Source organism: Petaurus breviceps, unplaced genomic scaffold (assembly GCF_028583685.1).
Source record: "Petaurus breviceps papuanus isolate PSGF00001 unplaced genomic scaffold, PetGlider_PUasm1.0 175, whole genome shotgun sequence".
Classification (NCBI taxonomy): Eukaryota; Metazoa; Chordata; class Mammalia; order Diprotodontia; family Petauridae; genus Petaurus; species Petaurus breviceps.
In genome coordinates, this window is record NW_027185764.1 from 64,867,991 (window position 1) to 64,875,862 (window position 7,872).

Genomic DNA, 7,872 nt, shown 5'->3' on the forward strand with positions numbered 1-7,872 from the left:
ACACACACACACACACACACACACACATCAAGGTCTTAGAGGGAACTGAAGATGCAGCAGACATCAACAGCTGCTTGCAGAAAGCAGTCACTTCTCCCTTCTTCTCTCCTCATTCTGCTCAAGACTCCCACTGGATGTGAAAACCTCTGCCCCCCCATCCAAGGGTTGATCTCTATTTAGTTTTCCTTTCTTTCCAAACTGGGAAGAACTTCAAATCCCAGGGATTTTGTGGCCAACCAACTCCTTGCCAGAGGTTGTAACATTACATTAATGTACATACATTAAGAAAAGCAGTGTGGAATAATGAATAGCTAGCTGACATCAGACTCAGAAAGACATGAGTTTAAGTCTCACCCCTGATATTTTGGCTATGTAACCCTGTGCAATTCCCTTAACCTCTCAGCACCCCAAGGCAACTCTCTAAGGCTGCAGTTAATAATGATAAAAATAACTGGTACTTACACTTTAAAGTTAGCAAAGCCCTTTAAACTTGTTAACTCATTTGATTAATTGCATAGCAGGTGCCAAAGTATATTAGTAGAAAAAAAGATTTTTCATAGTGTCAACTCTAGTGATAAAATCATAGTTCTGATCAAGAGCACAAAATTCACTAATTTGATGTTTGTTGTTATTTAATTGAAAAGAACACAGAATGGGGTGGGGAGCAGGCACTCCAAATAAACTTTATCTACTTACAATTTTCCTGAAGGCTGGTCCTGCCTACCTCAGATTAGGATTGCTTGTTGGCTGATAAAGGAATTACTATTTCCAAGAAGATGAGTATCAACACCCTGGTCAGTGGCAGCTTTGAAATTGAGAGCATTGGACTGAGTCAGCACTGTGAAAAGAAGAAAGAGCCCACTTCATCACCTGCCATTATGGAAAGATAGAGGTTCCATGCAGTGGTGAATTTAAGGGAGTAAAAGTGGAGCTTAATGGCCATAGTAGGTGATTGGCTGTTGTCGTATAACCTTGTGGCATTTTGGTTGTTTTGTAGAACAGTTTAGAGCCAGATTAGCCTCTGGGGTTCACAAAGCGCGTGGCTGTGTTGCTGGGATTCCCAAGAGACATCTCTTAAGTTTGATGGACATAGGTAGGGTGTGCATATATTTCTCTCTCCCATTAGAATGAACTTTGGGAATGAAGCCAGTGAATCCATGTGGTTCTGTTTTCCAGTTTCCATCTTGTATATTACAAGCTATAATATAACATAATATATAACATTACAGATTGATACTTCACATTTGCTAAGGAAAAATGTTTTTGTATGGAATAGGTCTATGAGAAATCCTTCCTGAAATAATTTAAGCTGGCTGCATCTCTTATGTAATATCTGAGTTCCCCCCCCCATTAGTACAACTGGTGGTTTTGAGAGCTTTATATATAATATTGAGATCTCTAAATAATTTATTTATGTTTGGAATCTACCTATCACATCCCAGTGCCCACTGCTAGACACCCTTCTCTAGGACTGAGTGACTGAGAGTCACATAGAGTCACACATGGATTTGAGACACATGCCACTAGTGCTCAGATTCCCTTTTCAAGGTACTCTGTAACTGGGTTAAGAGACAGCAGCTCTTAATGGTTAGATGGTTCTTATGTCAAGCTGTGGAGTCAGGAAAATCTGGATTTAAGACCTGCCTCTGGCATACATTGGCTGTGGGATAATGGGCATACCATTTAAAATCTCAGTTCCCCCAGAAGCTCTCTAAGAAGATAAAACTATAGACATGTTCCTGATCTGCTTCAAAGAAGGTAGTTACGTGCTGGGAAATCTTCTGACAACTGAAATCACAGGCTCTCCCTCTTTACCACTACTACCCCCAAAAGTCTGAGGGGTTATGGATCAATGTATAACCCAACTATGGATACATAACCCCACATACTCACATATGTATGTATATATGTATATGTATATATACATGTGTGTGTGCAAATAGACCACACAGGGCAATAGTAACTTACATTCACATAGCATTTTAAGGTTTAGCAAGTACTTTACATATATTATCCCATTTGATCATTATAATTCTTTTCAATGACTTGGCTAGGGTCATACAGTTAATAATTATTCAAGGCAGGAATTGAAGGAACGTCTTACTGAGCCCATGCTCAGCACTTTCCGTGCTACCTGGCTGCATGATGTTCTTGGGAGGTAGCCAACACACACAAGAAAGAAGAAACAAAGAAAAAATGCAAAGCAGTGAACCACAATGGCCATACCACTGCTTTAATCCTCAGAACCTTGCCTAACTGTTCATTTCTACACATTAGAGGATACACAGCAACACAAGTCAAGCATTCTGTGTATTAGCACTGCTTTGGAGCACTCAACTCATTTAAGTACCCTCTTTCTCTAATCAAGGTGTGGGTGAGCTGATTCAATTTACTGCACCCCCTTTGCTAACAACAGTGAGGGTGAGGGCGAAGAGCTAATCTATGAGATTAGGGTTTAGCATAAAGCACTGCTTTAAATTAATTTTTTTAAAAGACACCAAAAAATTAAATAAATGAAGCATTGCTTTATAGGGATGACTTGAAGAGTCAATGCTTGTATTGGAGTCAAATAGGATTCTTCAATATTTAATATAATATATAATTACAGTTTGGTATCTCATAAACTAAGGGACAACATTTTGATATGAAGTAGATCTCTGACAATAAATCCTTCCTGAGATATTTTAAGTTTTATCTCTCATGTGACACCTGTCTGAAGCCCCCCTTCTATTTCCCTCCCCCAAATCAATATGAAGGGTAGAATGCCCTACTCACCCACCTCCCTCAAATGTGCAACTCAAAGGTGACTTCCTACATTTTCCCTTTCTTGATCCATATGCCTCCCACCCAAACCTGAGATTTCACATAACACTTTCTTGATTTTTCTCATACAGAATTCTTGTATTTTATTCATTTCTTCATTGAGAAAGGAAGTATATGGGACCACTGTAACTGCTGCATACTTAGACATTACTTGAAAAACTAAAGAAATGAAAAACCATCCATCTATTAAGGAGGTTACATAATAGTTTGTTGACTGGCTTCCAAGTTTTGAAATCCATTTCATACTGATGGCTGCTCAGGACTAAAGTGTGCATAGTGAAACTGTTGAAGAGTGATACATGTTTTTTTAAAAATGCCTGTAAGGCAGAATACATCATCATCATTTGTTGGAAACTAACAACATGGCTGCCCAAAATGTAGGGAAGCATTTCTATACATAAACAGTTGCTAGGAAGAGAAAAGCAGTAGTTTTGAGGACAATTTCCTGGTTAATAGGAATTTCTAAATGATAGAATGCTAGGCTAGATGCCAGAAAACCTGGGTTTCAGTAGAAGCTCTGTTGCTGAATAGCTTTCTTATTTTTAGCATGAAAAGACAACACTGAGAGTAGTCACATGTATACTTAATACTTTAGGGAATTTCAAAATATTCAGAAAAAGAACAAATATGATTCCTTAATCTGAAACTTTAAAAGGGAACATGGTTTGTGTTAGGAAATTATTACATTAGATAGGAAAATATTAAAAATGAGATTGATTATATAATACATAACTTTAAAATAATAAGCTTGATTTTTGCTACGAAGCGTGACTATACATTATCATTATGAATAATCCCAAAGATAAATAAGTGGGTGATCCTGTAAAGAAATCAGTGTGGCTGCATAAGCAGCTCTCAAATGAGCTCTGAACTCAAACTCGACAGGAATGAGCATGTATAAAAAATGCAAAGAGCATATAATCAAGAACAAATATAAAAGAGTAACATACTCCTGGGAGAGCAGTAATAGCCATACTAAAGCCCCAAAGGAGCTGAATGTTGTATAAAGTGCTGAGGCCAACAAACAGGGTTAATTTAACTGGGTTCAGAGTGAGAAGAACAGGAAATGGATGGGCTTGTTTCTTGGAAATAAAATGTAATATTAGATAACCAAAAGAAAAAGGAACTATTTGAGTTCTCTTTTGCTTTTCTTATATGCATCCACTCCTTTGGATTCTGACAGCTACCAGCTTTGATCAGGACCTCCTCAATCATTTGATGGGACATTAGCAGCAGATAAAAAAAAATTGTCATTCTTCCTCAACTCCAATTCATCTTTCACATCCCTGTCAGACTAAATTACTTTATCTTTTGGTAGATCTAACCATGCCATTTCTATGTCTTCCTATTGAGTACGATTTATGGTATCATTAATTTAGGACTGACAATCACTTAGTCCAACTCTTTATTTTACAGATGTGGAAACTAAGACACTGAACAGTGTAGTGATTTATCCAAGGTCAGAAAGGCTGTGATGGCAGAGTCAGGAATCCTGATGGTCAGCCTCTAAATTCAATTAGTTTTCAAGTGCCCCATATCCCTCAAACCCTCTAGCCTGGCATTCAAAATCCTTGATAAAAAGGCATGGCCCTACCTTTCCAGCCTTCTCTCATACGTACTATTCTCCTTCATGTATTCTCAGCTCTGACCTGAAAGTTTTGTCGGCTATCTCTATTAGATGGCTTGAACTTTCCCTAGTCTGTTTACTTTGTTTTCCTTGCTTGGAATGCCCTACTCACTCCCCTCTCTCAAATGCTTTGCTCATGCACTACCCCCCCACATTATCCCTTTCTTGATCCATACACCTCACTCCAACTTCAGATTCCAAATAATACTTTACTTGAATTTCTCCTGTGGAGTTACTTTTTGTATATATTTGAGTATAAGTCTAACTATCATACTGAAATGTAAATTCCATGAGGAATGGTGTTCTAATCTCAATGGAGGCATCACACAGTACAGTCTTGAACCTCATTTATCCAAACAAAAACAATGATCTTCAAAAAGGAAAAGACAGGAGATAAGCATCAGTCCAGGATATTAGATGAGGTGATAGGGCATAAAAGAACATCTGGGTCATCTAAAATGAGTTCAGATCTTCAGGCTGACATATATTACATTCCAAAGCTCCTGAAAAGGTTACATCTGTGTTCTCAGAGGTACGTTAGAGAGTACTAATGATAACTAGCATCTTTTTAGCCTTTTCAGGTTTGCAAAACACTTTGCAAATTTTATCTCATATTTATTTATTTATTTTTATGGTCACAGCAACCCATAGAGGCAGGGGCTCTTGTCCTCATTTTATAAATAAGGAAAGTGAGACATACAGAGGTTAAGTGTTTTGTCCAAGGTCACAGTTAGGCAGGATCCTGAGACAGGATTCGAACTCAGGTCTTTCTAACTCCAGCATTCTATTTATGGCACCACCTCATCAGATAACATTTGAGGAATCAAGGAGAATGAGAGCAGAGTTACAAGACTGAAGGTGAGCAAATGCTGGGATTTTTTTAAAGACAGAAAAGTTAGATTCTTCATACTACAGATAAGCTAACAGAGTATTGATGATGAACAACATTCCAAATGGATTATTTAAAAATTTGTAATAATTTTGAAGAGATTATGAACTTTAAGGACCAATAGAAACATTTCACACCGAATTTACCTCATTCTCTGTTTTTTTTGAAAGAGCTAATAATAACAACCATCACCACCATAGCTAGCATGTATATAATGCTTTAAAGTTTACAGAGCATTTTACATATTTTATCAATCTATCCTCATAACAACCCTATGAGGCAAATACTATTATCATTCCCATTTTACAGAGGAGGAAAGTGAGGCACAGAGAAGTTCTGTGATTTGCCCTGGGTCACAGAACCAGTAAAGGGCTTGAAGTATGATTTAATCCAGTTTGTGGACTGGGGAGATGTTATATTCTGACTTCACTGATACACTTTATAGTCTTACATGGTGTGTTTGTGTATAAGATGGAGAAATATAATCTAGATGATGAAACTATTTTCTGTATTCATGGTGGGTCAATTGCAAAAGAAAAATGATTAATGTCTTTGTGTCTGTGTGCCACAGAGCTCTTATTGTTCAACATTTTTATCAGTGGCTCAGATAAAGATATAGGAATGTTTAACAAAGTCACATGAATTTGTAGAATTTGTTTTCCAACATTTAGTCATTTACTTGTGAGAAAATCGTGCACGAATGAAAGACAGTGCTTAGTATGGGTGGCACAAAAAAGGTTGCTGATTCCAAGATGGATAAATAGAAGGGAATCTCTGATGTTCTCTCCAGCAACTAAGTTGACAATGCCTCTATCTGATCATGTCTTGGATGAATTAGAACAAACATCACAGAAATTCTGCTGTTCAGGATTAGTGGTTTTGAGTAAGTGCAAGACTTAGGAATGGTTTTATAGTCAATGCCATGGGAAAATATACAACTCAACTCAATAAAAGGCATTTCTGGGGAAAAGCAGAACTACTAGAAATTGTTGGGATGTTCAGTTTAGGAAATGGGGAGCTTAGGAGGCCCCCTGTATAACTAAAGGGCTCAGCACTGAGCAGGATACTCAGATTCCAATTCTACATCTATGGCAAGGCACTTGTCCTGCCTGAGCCTTAGTTTCATCATCATCAAATCAATATTTTTTTGTAAATGATGTCTATGGTCATTTACAGTTCTCATATACCTATTAGGAAAAGTGATGACCAAGAGTGTGGCAGAATTTGAGGATGGAGCGGGGTTGCAGAAAGGAATGAGCAGATATTTTAGTTGTGTCTGACTGTGATCCCACCTGGGGGTTTCTTTACAAAGATATTGGAGCGGTTTGTCATTTCCTTCTCCTCTTCATTTTACAGATGAGGAAACTGAGGCCAACAGGGTTAAATGTTGAGCATTAGGCACAGAAGTTATGTGACTTGCCAAGTATCCCCCAAGCAGTATGTATTCAGGTCACCTAGACTGCAAGACTCTTTCTTTATCCACTATTCCACCACTGTTTCTCTTTGTGAATTATGCTTCTGTTTATGCTCTAATTCTGAAAGCTAAATATTAGTTTTAGTTCATGTAGTATCCTTTTGGAAGCTAGATGGCACACTGGGTAGACTGCCAGTCCCAGAGTCAGGAAGACTCATCTCCGTGAGCTCAAATCTGGGCTTAGACACTTAGTAGCTGTGTGACCCTGGGCAAGGCACTTAAACCTGTTTGCTCAGTTTCCTCATATGTAAAATGAGCTGGGGAGGGAAATGACAAACCACTCCAGTATCTTTGCCAAAAAAATCCCAAATGGGGTCACAAAGAGTTAGACACCATAACAACAACTTAGCACACAATAGACACTTAAAAATGTTTGTTAAATCGAATTACTAGAAGGTCAGTTAGGAAGACTGTTAGGGGAAATCCACCCCATCTCAATTAATATAATTACAAATCATCCAGATTCTTCAACTGAATCAATGAAAAATGTAAGCCAGATAATGAGTAAGTCTTTAATCAATTTGAAAGGATCACAGTATTTTGGCCATTCGATGAAAAGCACATGATGTTAATAGTAATACCAGCTTTCACTATGCACCGGGCACTGTGCTAAGTGCTTTACGATTATTAGCTCATTTTTAATCCTTATGACAATTCTGGGAGGTATGTGCTATATTATCCTACACAGAAATCATCTTTTGATTGGTTGAGAAGACTGTTACATCTCTTGGGCCATATATAAAAAATTATAAGCCAGTTTAGGTTGACCAGTCAATTGGTGAAGCAGTCTAGTGTTGGAGGTTTCCAGTTGGAGAGATGGAACCAAGCCCTAGAGAGGGAATCATGCGGGGGAGTGAATGTCCTCACCTCTTCCTTCCCATTTGCCATGTAAATGGAGAGACTGGATAAGTAGCAGCTCACCCTCCCCACGGATCCTGTCTGCATATTTGTGAAAGAGTGTATTGGGGGGAGGTGTTTTTCTAACTATTTTTGCCATACTATCTTAGAGAACATCTTTGCTCAAAACAAAATTAAGTCTGATTGATGCTTCCTTTGTCG